The following is a 12,305-nucleotide window of genomic DNA, read 5'->3' on the forward strand; positions in this document are numbered from 1 at the left end:
TTACAACATCTGTGACTACATCAAAACTTTGTTTGGGCTTGGGATGATGTCACCAAGAAGTGTATGAACTGCATCTGAAAGAAGACATCCAGGAGATTTGTCCATGAATTCAAAAGATTTACCAAGGATGAGAAGGTTGCAAAAATTAACAGGTCTGTGATTGAGATGGCAAACAACTTTAACCTGGGTGTGGATGAGGATGACACTGAGGGGCTTCTAGGGGTGGTTCCTGAGGAGCTAACTGACTAATAAGAAGTTGTAGAAACTAGAACCGGAACAGCTGAACAAGAAGCAAGAGAAAAAAGGGGGAGAAAAAAGGAACCTCCCAGAAAAATCACCATGAAGCGTTTAGCAGAAGCTTTTATAGACCTCAGTAACCTCCTTAAAAACTTTGCATACACAGACCCCAACACCAAAAGGTTTTCATTAATAAAGAAGAATGTTCTGCTTACAAGCACGTCTATGACTTTTAAAAAGAAACAAACCAAGCAAACCACCATGGACAAATTTCTGAAAAGAATACCACTTCCTCAAGAAGAGCCTCAGGTATATCCTTCAGAAGGTATTCCAGAAAAAGGCATTGTTACCATGGGAGACAGCAGCTCCGTGCATGTTATTGCCTCTCAAGAACTTCCAGTGGGACAAGATATGCAGGAAGAAGACAATGATATTGATGATACTGACCCCAGGTAGGCCTAGGTTAATGTATGTGTTTGTGTCTTAGTTTCTAACAAAAAAGATTTAAAAAGTAAAAAAAAAAAAACTTTAAAAAATAAAAAAGCATCCCCATAATATGCTGAAATAAAAAGAAACAGTGAAAAAAAATAAAACATATAGAATCAGAATATAAAGAAAGAAAATATTTGTGTACAGCTATATGATGTGTTCATATTTTAAGCTAAGTGTTATGAGTCAAAAAGTTTTGAAAAATTAAAAAATTTATAAAATAAAAAAGTTACAATAAGCTAAAGTTAATTTATTATGGAAGAAAGAAAAAAAAATTTTATACATTGAGTGTAGCCTAAGTGAACAATATTTATAAAGTCTGTAGTAGTGTACTGTAAAATCTTAGGCCTTCACATTCACTCACCACTCACTCACTGACGTATCCAGAGCAACTTCCAGTCCTGCAAGCTCTATTCAGGTAAGCACCCTATATAAGCATGCCTTCTTTGTGTGTAACAGAGTCTTGCTCTGTCATCTGGGCTTGAGTGCAGTGGCATTATCATAGTTTACTGCAACCTCAAACTCCTGGGCTCAAGCCATCCTGCCTTAGCCTCCTAAGTAGATGGGGCTAGAAGTGCATGCCACCACACCTGGCTAATTTTTTTGTTTTTTGTAGAGATGGGGTCTCACTCATTCCCAGGTTGGTCTCAAACTTCTGACCTCAAGCAATCCTCCTGCCTTAGCCTCCCAAAGTGCTGGAATTACAGGTGGCACTACACCCAGCCATTTTTATATTTTATACTGTAGTTTTATTGTACCTTTTCTATGTTTAGATACACACTTACTATTGTATTACAATTGCCTACAGTATTCAGATCAGTAGCATGCTGTACAGGTTTGTAGCCTAGAAGCAATAGGCTATACCATAGGTGCATAGTAAGCTATAACATCTAGGTTTGTATAAGTAGACTGTATGATGTTTGCACAAGGACGAAATCAGCTAATGACACATTTCTCAGAATATATCCCTGTCGTTAAGCAGCACATGACTGTATTTATAGCAAATGATCTTTTTGGTGAATGAAAATAAAAAAATCAGAGAATAGTTTTAAAAAAAACAACTAAGGTCACATTCTGAGGTTCTGAGTGGACATGAATTTGGGGGATGACATTATTCAACCATTGAATCTATAATTACTGGTTAATGCCTTTATTCTAAAACTTTTAAGTAATTGTAAGTACAATAAGGTCGAGAAAAGGGAATTAAAAGGATCAGTTTGGGCATAGAGTCTGCCAGAAAACAATATGTGACAATGGGAAAAGCTCTTCATTTTTCTGGAACTTGGTTTTTTGTTCTATAACCTAAGGGGATTGCATTAAACAAAGCCTAAAGTCTCTTTCAGTTCTTAAATTCTATGATTTCCAGATCATGTATTCATTTGTCCTTCACCGTACATTAATTGGGCATCTCTGGGGCTAGGCCCCACACTGGGGCCTGGGGACACAGTGGTGGCAAACAAAACGTTTAAATGCATCCCCCATGGAGCTTACACTCTAGAAGGAAAATAAAGGCATTGAAAAAATTACACAAAACAATTATAATCATATTGACTTTAAGAAAGAAAAGTACAGATTGCTATGAGAGTGTATAGCAAGGATTCCTCATCTGTCCTGGGGAACCAGAAGATGTATTAAGTGATGGGTATATACAAACATAATGAGTGAGATGTGCAACGTCTGGGGGACGGTCACACTTGGAGCTCTGACTCGAGGGGGGAGGGAGATATGGGCAATATACGTAACCTTAACATTTGTACCCTCATAATATGCTGAAATAAAAAATAAAAAAAATAAAAAAACAGAAGACAACAACCAGGCAAAAACTACTTGAGGCTTATTGCGAAACAACTTGTGACTGTAGGAAGTCAAGTAGTAAACAGCAGCTTTGAATCACAGCGCCCTCTAACATCTCCAAAGAGTTTACAAGTTCAGAATACCCATGAAACCTAGTAGCAATATGTGTTCCTATTGTCCATTCTTCAGCACTGAATCTTTCAACAATTTATGAGGCAGTTAGTTCTGTAAAAACAAGGAAATAGCTGTGGTAGAAGAATGTGTCATATGGTCTGGGCTTCAGAAAGATGGCCCCTTATTTCACTTGTCCCTGAGGAGGCATGAAAACCTTTCCCTAAAGATTTTCCTTTCATATTTGGAAATGTAATTTTTCTCTTACTGTCAGATTCAAGTCAAACTCTCCAAACCCCCAGATTGCAGAGGCCAAAGCCAAGTGCCTCAAACTCTCTCCCATTGTTTCCTTCATAAAATCAGGTTGGAAAAAAAGGGAAAAAAAAAAACAGGTTGGGATCCCCATGGTGCCTTTGGAGTTCCCGGAATGGCAAGGGGGAATTGGGTAGAAATTAAAGATGGGATACAGAATGTTTGGGAATGCCTAAAAAAAAAAAAAAAAAAAAAAAAAAGATGGGAAGTTGGGGCAGGATTGGGGTCCTCTGAGAGGGAGAGAAGAACCTCTACCAGTTCAACATTAGACGGCTCACATCTCAGCCCTGACTCTGGCTGGCCTTGACTTGCAGTCTGACTCCAGGGTCATGCTGAACACCTCTATTCCTGTTTCTTCATTGAAATATTTCCTTGACCCATCTATGAGGATGAGAGATGAGCTCCTTGAAATCAAGAACAAAATCTTTTTACTTCTGTTTTCCCTATAGAATGAGCCCAGGGCTGCATACCTAGAAAGTATTCAACAACTACATTTTCCTCTATGTGATATGAAGGGACAATTGAGAGGCAGTATAGTGAAATAGTTCAAAACAGGTCATATTAACTGCTCTTTGCCTGTGTTTTCTCAACTGTTAGATAAAGATAATACCTACTTCATAAGGTCATTGTGAGCATTAAATGAGATAAGCTATGTAAAGCACTTAGCACAGTGGCTAGCATATGGCAAGAAATCACTATTTGATAGCTGTCATTGTTACTGTTGGGATAGACCATATTCAGATCATTCTAGAGGGTAAAACAACTAGTACAGTCATCCTTTGGTATCCAAGGAGGACTAGTTCCAGTACCCACAAGATACCAAAATTCACTGATGCTTAAGTCTCTTATGTGATATAAAATCGCATAGCATTTGCATATAACCTGTGCACATCCTCCCATATACTGTAAATCATCTCTAAATTACTTATAATACCTAATACAATGTAAATGCTACGTAAGTAGTTGTTATGCTATATTGTTATTTATTTGTATATTTTTTATTGTTTTTTTGTTATTATTATTTTTTTCTAATATGTTCCATCTGTGGATGGCAGGACCTGCCAGTCTGGTGGTGACTATAATTCAGGATAATGAAGTGGTAACCCGAGCCTTGGACTGTTATTTATGTCTGTTTAAACAGCCATAAATTCATTTCTCCTTCACTTTGAGTAACATTAAGAAAGGAAGGATTTACAAAGTAGTAAAGGAGTAAGCTCCTCCTTCTGTAAGCTCCAGGAGGGCAGAGTTCTTGTCCAATTTGTTTGCTATTATATCTCCAGTGCCCATGATGCCAGGCACAAAACAGGTGCTCAATAAATATTTTTATTTGTCAAAATTGAATGAATTAATATTCTGTATGTCATTGAGAACCTAAATGTTTGCTTTATGTGATTTCAGACCTTTAGGAAAGCCAACCCAATCTAAAAAATGCTTCAGTTCATTGCCTGGCCTACTGGTAGAAATGTTCTCACTCAAGACTTGCCCCTTTGGGTTAAGACTTTGTATCATCAAGAGGCTTTACAGAGATAGTATAAACTCAATCATATTGCTAAGCAAAAAGGAAGGAAAGAAGGAAGAGAGGGAGGGACTTAAAAAGTGCTGGGGATTCCTCCACTGTTCCACTCAATAATCTTATGAGTGTGAAATGGAAAGTAGACATCTGCTGTTTTCTCAGCCCGTCTCAATTCTTATGTGAACCTCTCTTGGAGCTGTCAGTCTAGCGATTAAAGAATGCCTTTACACATGGCCCCTAAATGCAAGCCAGCTCCTTAGACTGGTGCTCAACTGGAGTTACAGCAATCTGTTCCAACACTGATAGTAGATCTTCAACATGACATTTTCCTAAGGAATTTCAAGAGCAATTTTAACTATAAGCAATTTCACCATATATTACTGAATTTAGAACCTAACTTCAGGTTAAAATAGGCCTTCACTATATTCATTTAAGCTATTGCCACCCATTAGACTTGTGTGTGTATGTATGTATATTCTAGGACTAAAGATGGATAGAGCTAGTTTATAGTCTCAGTAAAAAAAGAACTAATCCATTTGAGAATCATGTTTATGTCTAAACTTATATTATTATGATTATTAATCATTTAAATGAGATTTTTCTGCCTTGGTTATAATTTTTAGTAAATGAATTTGTTTTGATACTATATTATATTTTGTTTTAGTTTTTCCATTCAACAAATTGAGCACTTGCTAATACCAGGCATAGTGCTAGATACTTTCTCACATGTTATTTCCTTTAATAACAATGGCCACAGAAGTTTTTGTGAAAATCTGCTTCTTCCATTAAGGATCAATGAGGGACCCAGACCATGGGTGGGGAAAGGTAGAGTGTGAAATCTGCAAACATTGAGAGGGAAACAGTGTGAATAGGTGTCAAGATAGAGAATGAGAGGTCTGGGCCAGGTGTGGTGGCTCATGCCTGTAATCCTAGCACTCTGGGAGGCTGAGGCAGGAGACTTGCTTGAGCTCAGGAGTTCAAGACCAGCCTGAGCAAGAGCAAGACCCTGTCTCTACTAAAAATAGAAAAAAATAATTAGTTGGGTGACAAGTTTAAAAAGAAAGGCAAAAAAAGAAACTAAAAAAAAAAGAGAGAGAATGAGAGGTCTGAATGAGAATTTATTGACTCTGTAATATGTCTGGCTAAAGGGTGCTTGGTAATTCCAGAAGGACATGGCCATCCTTCAGCAGTATTCTTGCTAAAGTTAAATGTCAAAGACTCTCCTGCATCAGGAGAACCAGCCTCTTCCACTGCTGTAATTTTTTTTTTTTTAAGACAAGGCCTCACTCTGTTGCCTGGGCTACATAGAGTACAATGGAGTCATATAGCTCACTGCAACCTCAAATTCCTGGGCTCAAGTGATCCTCCTGCCTTGGCCTCCCAAAGTGCTAGGATTACAGGTGTGAGCCACCACGCCCTCCCCCACTGCTGTAATTTTTAAGTGATCTCTGAGCTGCTAGAGGTCAAGGGGACACCACTCTCTGGAATTGAGAATTGTTATGGGTTTTGTCACTTTATTGTAGGAATCCATAAACCTTACTCTGTATCAGAATTACTTGAGGTGCTTGTTTCAGCTGCAGAGCCCATAGCTCCACCCTCTGAAATTCTGATTTGGTAGATCTGGAGTGAGGTCCAGGAAATTGTATATTTGATAAGCATCTCCTATCCCCCATGATTCTGGTGCGAGTGTTGAAGGCCCCAAGTGAATAAATAAGGCTTTATTAAATACTTAAAAGTATCAGTTCTAGCTCCAGGGTGCTTGTATCTTCCTTTGAAGTATCTTGAATTTCATATCATGAAGTTAAATTCAACAAATTTCAAATCCATGAAAGCTAATAAAATTTTGGGAATATCAAGTTTCAAAGAGTAATAATTTCATATGTTGACTTGTCCTAGCCTAATTACAGATCCTATCTGGATTTACATTGGGACTTTGGGTCCTACTAGATTATTAACAATTTGAATATAGAAAATAAGTTATCTTCATCTCTCTATCCTCAGCACTTAACATAATGCCTGGCATATGTTAGTGTGTATAAATAGCAGTATTTCTGTAAATGTTTATACTGCAAGTAGCATTTTCTAATCAGACTATAACAATTAGATTTGCTCTATTATCCCCAAAGATGGCTTAGGGTTAGGGCTAGTCTCTGCTTTCTTAGCCTGTAGTTCCTTGACTCTTCAAAGAGCAAAAGCTTATAACTCTATTGCTACTCTACACAAAGAACAAGCTACAAGATAGTCAAAAGACTACAAAAGAGAACTCTATCCTCATGGTGCTCTCATTTGGGTGTAGACATCAGACAAATTCCAAAGTAAGCAAAGTGTGCCTTTGGTATTATTCCACCATCTATATAGTATTCCTTCATGACCACTTTTTACAGCCCTTCCATGCCCACATGCTTCCCAATGCCACTGCCTAAGCCTGCCCTAACTTAAGCTTTCAATCTTTCCCCTCATTTCACTACAACCATCATCAAAATGTGAGTCCCATTCTCTCAACTATATAGAATCTCTTTAAAATTCAGATTTGATTTAAACTTTAAAGGCTCTAAAATTTTGCACTCTACTAGAAGGAAGACATTTCCTCTATTATAGCCTTTCCAAGCAATAATCCAGTTCATGCATCGAAACCTTCAGTAATGGAGGACACATGGCCTCCTTTCATACCTTATCTCGTGCCAGCTTCCATTTTAAAATCTTCCTTATATTTTAAAGTGAACTCTATTTCCCTGTAGATTTATTCAGCAAACAAAATTAATTCCAGACTCTACTCTGTGCCACACCCTGTGCTAAGCACTGGAAATATGATAAATAAGACATAGCTAATGAGTAAAACTTTTGAAGTCTGACATACCAACGATTGGTAACAATGTAAGGAAATAAAAACTCTCCTATATTCCTATAGGCATATAAATCAGTACAAATGCTTTGGAGAGCAATTTGGCAATATCTAATAAAGTTTAAAATGTATATATTTGCCTTTCATTTCTGGAAGCATTCCAGATTAATAAAATAAGCATCCAACATACAAAGTTAAGGAGAAAAAATGCAGAATAAGCTTTCACAACTTAGGTCCAGCAGAATGGCTCCCACAAAGAACGGTGGTGAGAAGAAGAATGGCCATTCTCCCATCAATGAGTTATTGACCCAAGAATACACCATGAACACTCACAAGCACATCCATGGAGTGGGCTTCAAGAAGCGTGCCCCTTGGGCACTCAAAGAGATCCGGAAATTTGCCATGAAGAAGATGGAGATTCCAGATGTGAGCATTGATACCAGACTGAGCAAAGCTGTGTGGGCCAAAGGAATAAGATGCCAAAGTTATCTGTATTAGAAGGAATGTCCCATACCATATCCGTTCACAGTTGTCTAGCAAACTTAGTGAGGATGAAGATTCACTAACCAACCTCTATACTTTGGTTAATTATGTATCTGTTACCACTTTCAAAAATCTACAGTCAATGTGGATAAGAACTAACCACTGATTGCCAAATAAAGTTATTAAACAGCAAAAACAAAACAAAAATAAAAGCAAAAGGGCAGAATAAACCCAAAGAAAGGAAAAGAATAAAGATAAAAATGAGAGCAGAAATTAGTGAAAAAGAAAGCACATATATAATGGAGAAGATTTACAAAGCCAAATTGGTGTTTTGAAAATACATCTGGTACAATTAAATTTAAAAAGAACACAAAAATAATATTATAAAAGATAAAAGGTGATATAGCAAGTGATAAGAGATTACATCAATAAGAAGAACAGTATACACAATTTTAGGCCAACAAATTTGAAAACACAAGAAATAAATTCCAGTTAATTCAAGACAAAATAGAAAACTTAATTGTCCTATGACTATTAAAAAATTGGATCACAGTTTTAAATTTTTATAACTATCTATATGATGCACTCTGATAAGCCTGGACAGGTAAGTTCTACCACTTTCAAGGAATTGACGATCTCACACAAAGTTTCCAGAGAGTTAAAAAAAAAAAAAAAAGAGGGACACTTCCCAGTTCATCTTATGGAGGTAGCATAACTTCGATATCAAAATCAAAGACAATAAAAGAAAGGAAAATTATATGATTTGTGATGTTGCATATCTTTTCATGTGCTTATTGGCTATTTGTATATCTTCTTTGGAAAAATAGCTATTCAAGTCCCTTGCCCATTTTTTATTTAGGTTGTTTCTTGTTGTTATTGAATTTTATGAGTTCTCTGTATATCCTGGCTATCAATCCACTATTGGATACATGATTTGTAAATTTTTTCTCCCATTTTGTGGGTTGCCTCTGATAATAGTGTGTTTTTATGTGCAAAAGTTTTAAATGTTAACGAAATCCAATTTGTCTATTTTTTCTTTTGTTGCCTGTGACCTTGGTGTTATATACAAAAAACCATTGCCAAATCCAATGATATAAAGCTTTTTGCTCAGTATTTTCTTCTAAGAGTTTTTTTGGTTTTTTGTTTTTTTTTTCTTTTATTTCGGCATATTATGGGGGTACAAATTTCAAGGTTTCAATAAATGCCCATTTCCCCCCTCCCCCACAAGTCTGAGTCTCCAGCATGACCATCCCCCAGATGGTGCACTTCTCACTCATTATATATGTATATACCCTCCCCTCTGCCCCCTCCCACCTGCCCAATACCCTATTACTGTAGTACCTATGTGTCCACTTAGGTGCTGCTCAGCTAATACCAGTTTGCTGGTGAGTATATGTGGTGCTTGTTTTTCCATTCTTGGGAAACTTCACTTAGTAGTATGGGTTCCAGCTCTAACCAGGAAAATATAAGATGTGCTATATCACCATTGTTTCTTAGAGCTGAATAGTACTCCATGGTATACATATACCACATTTTATTAATCCATTCTTAGATTGATGGGCACTTGGGCTGTTTCCACAGCCTTGCAATTATGAATTGTGCTGCTATAAACATTCGAGTGCAGGTGTCTTTTTTGTAGAGTGTCATTGGATCTTTTGGGTAGATGCCCAGCAATGGGATTGCTGGATCAAATGGTAGATTCACTTGTATCACTTTAAGGTATCTCCATATTGCTTTCCACAGAGGTTGAACTAGTTTGCAGTCCCACTAGCAGTGTAGGAGTGTTCCTCTCTCTCCGCATCCACGCCAGCATTTATTGTTTGGAGAATTTTTGATAAAGGCCATTCTCACTGGAGTTAAGTGATATCTCATTGTAGTTTTGATTTGCATTTCCCTGATGATTAGAGATGTTGAGCATTTTTTCATATGTTTGTTGGCCATTCTTCTGTCTTCTTTAGAAAAGTTTCTGTTCAAGTCCTTTGCCCACTTTTTAATAGGGTTATTTGATTTTTTCTTGCTGATTTTCATGAGTTCTAAGTATATTCTAGTTATCAGCCCCTTATCTCCCATTCTGTAGGTTGTCTGTTTACTTTCATGACTATTTCTTTTCTTCTAAGAGTTTTATATTTTAGGCTCTTACATTTAGATCCGTGACCAATTTTGAGTATATTGTTGTATATGGTATTAGGAAAGAGTCTAAATTCATTGTTTCAACTTCTGGGGCCCCCTCTCTTGGGGCCCCAGAACCTTGTCAAGGACTGTATAATAAAGCCACATGGTTTTCCCCAAAAAAACAAAAAAATAAAAAATAAATTCATTGTTTTGCATGTGAATATCTAGTTTTCCCAGGAACATTTGTTGAAAAGACTGTTCTTTTCCCCCATTAAATGGTCTTGGCATATTTGTCAAAAATCATTTGATTATATATGTGAAGGTTTATTTCTAGGCTCTCTATTCTATTCCATTGTTCTATATGTCTGTCTTTATGTCAATACCACACTATTTTGATTAATGCAGCTTTGTAGTAAATTTTGAAATCAGGAAGTATGAGTCCTCCAGCTTTGTTCTTTTTCAAAGTTGTTTTAGCTATTTGGGGTCCCTTGAGATTCCACACAAATTTTAGGATGGGTTTTTTTTCTTTTTCTGCAAAAAAAAATTTCATTGGGATTTTGATAGGGATTATATTGAATCTTATCCAAAGACTGCTTTGGATAAGTATTAACATCTTAACAATATTAAGGTTTCTAATTTATGAACATGTGACATATTTCCATTTATTTATATCTTTAATTTCTTTCAGCAATGTTTTCATTGTACAAGTCTTTTTTTTTTTTTTTTTAAGACAGAGTCTCACTTTGTTGCCCAGGCTAGAGTGAGTGCCATGGCGTCAGCCTAGCTCACAGCAACCTCAAACTCCTAGACTTAAGCGATCCTCCTGCCTCAGCCTCCTGAGTAGCTGGGACTACAGGCATGTGCCACCATGCCTGGCTAATTTTTTCTATATATATTAGTTGGCCAATTAATTTCTTTCTATTTATAGTAGAGACGGGGTCTTGCTCTTGGTCAAGTCGGTTTCGAACTCCTGAACTCAAATGATCTGCCTGCCTCAGCCTCCCAGAGAGCTAGGATTACAGGCGTGAGCCACCTTGCCCGGCCATTGTACAAGTCTTTCACCCCCTTGGTTATCTTAATTCCTAAGTATTTTATTCTTTTTCATGCTTCTTTAAATGGAATTATTTTCTTAACTTCTTTTTCAGATTATTCGCTGTTAGTATATGAAAATGCAACTAACTTTTGTGTGTTGACTTTGCACTCTGCTACTTTGCTAAATTCATTTATTAGTTCTAACAGTTTTTGTGTGGAATCTTTAGGCTTTCTATATTTAAAATCATATCATCTGTGAACAGATATAATTTTATTTCTTCTTTTTCAATTTGGATGGCTTTAATTTCTTTTTCCTGCCTGATTGCACTAGCTAGAACTTCCAGTACTATGTTAAATAGAAGTGGCGAAAGCTGGCATCCTTGTCTTGTTCCTATAGCCCACTTTGTTCCTGAGGTTAGAGGAAAAGCTTTCAGTCTTTCACCATTGAGTGTGATGTTTGCTGTGGGTTTTTTTATATATCACATTTATTATGTTGAGGTAGTTTTCTTCTATTCCTAGTTTGCTGAAATTTTTTTAAATTTCCAAATATTAAGGTGATACAAATGTTTTGTTACATGGATACCTTCTATAATGCTTAAGTCAGGACTTTTGGTGTGCCTATCACCAGAATAGTATTCATTTTACCCAATAGGTAAGTTTTTATGCCTCGACCCCCGTTTCACCCTCCCCTCTTCTTGGTTTCCAGTGTCCTTTATATCTCTTTGTGCTCATATGTACCCATTGTTTAACTCTTAATTATTAGTGAGAAGGTATGGTATGTAGTTTTCTATTACTGAGAAACTTCACATAGGATGATGATCTCCACTTCCATCCAAATTATTGCAAAAGACATGATTTCATTCCTTTTCACACCTAAATAGTACTACATGGTATGTATGTGTGTATGTGTGTGTGTGTGTGTGTGTGTGTGTGTGTGTGTGTGTGTATCCCTCACATTTTCTTTATGCACTCATTAATTGATGGGCACTTGGATTGAGTCCACACCTTTGGAATTATGAATTGTGCTTCAATAAATATTTGCGTGCATGTGTGTTTTTGATAAAATGACTTCTTTTCCTTTGGGTAGTGGGATTGCTGGATCAAATGGTAGGCCTACTTTTAGTTCTTTGAGAAATCTCCATAGTGCTTTTTATAGAGGTTGTACTAATTTGCAGTCCCACCAGCAGTATATAAGCATTCCTTTCTCTCTGAATCTATTGTTTTTTGACTTTTTAATAATGACCATTCTGACAGGGATAAAGTGGTAATGATTAGTGATGTTGAGCATTTCTTCATATTTTTTTTCTGTCTTTTTTTTTTTTTGAGACAGAGTCTCACTTTGTTGCCCAAGCTAGAGTGAGTGCCGTGGCATCAGCCTAG

At 36.7% G+C, this 12,305-nt stretch overlaps 1 protein-coding gene and 1 pseudogene across 1 annotated transcript in view; both read left to right on the plus strand.

Moving 5' to 3' along the window:
* The window catches only part of ASIP (agouti signaling protein), a 75,976-nt gene that overhangs the window by 24,579 nt on the left and 39,092 nt on the right, over positions 1–12,305 (plus strand). The window lies entirely within an intron of this gene.
* Positions 7,542–7,947, plus strand: LOC109729701 (large ribosomal subunit protein eL31-like; annotated as a pseudogene).

Source organism: Microcebus murinus, chromosome 16, assembly GCF_040939455.1.
Source record: "Microcebus murinus isolate Inina chromosome 16, M.murinus_Inina_mat1.0, whole genome shotgun sequence".
In the NCBI taxonomy this organism is placed as follows: domain Eukaryota; kingdom Metazoa; phylum Chordata; class Mammalia; order Primates; family Cheirogaleidae; genus Microcebus; species Microcebus murinus.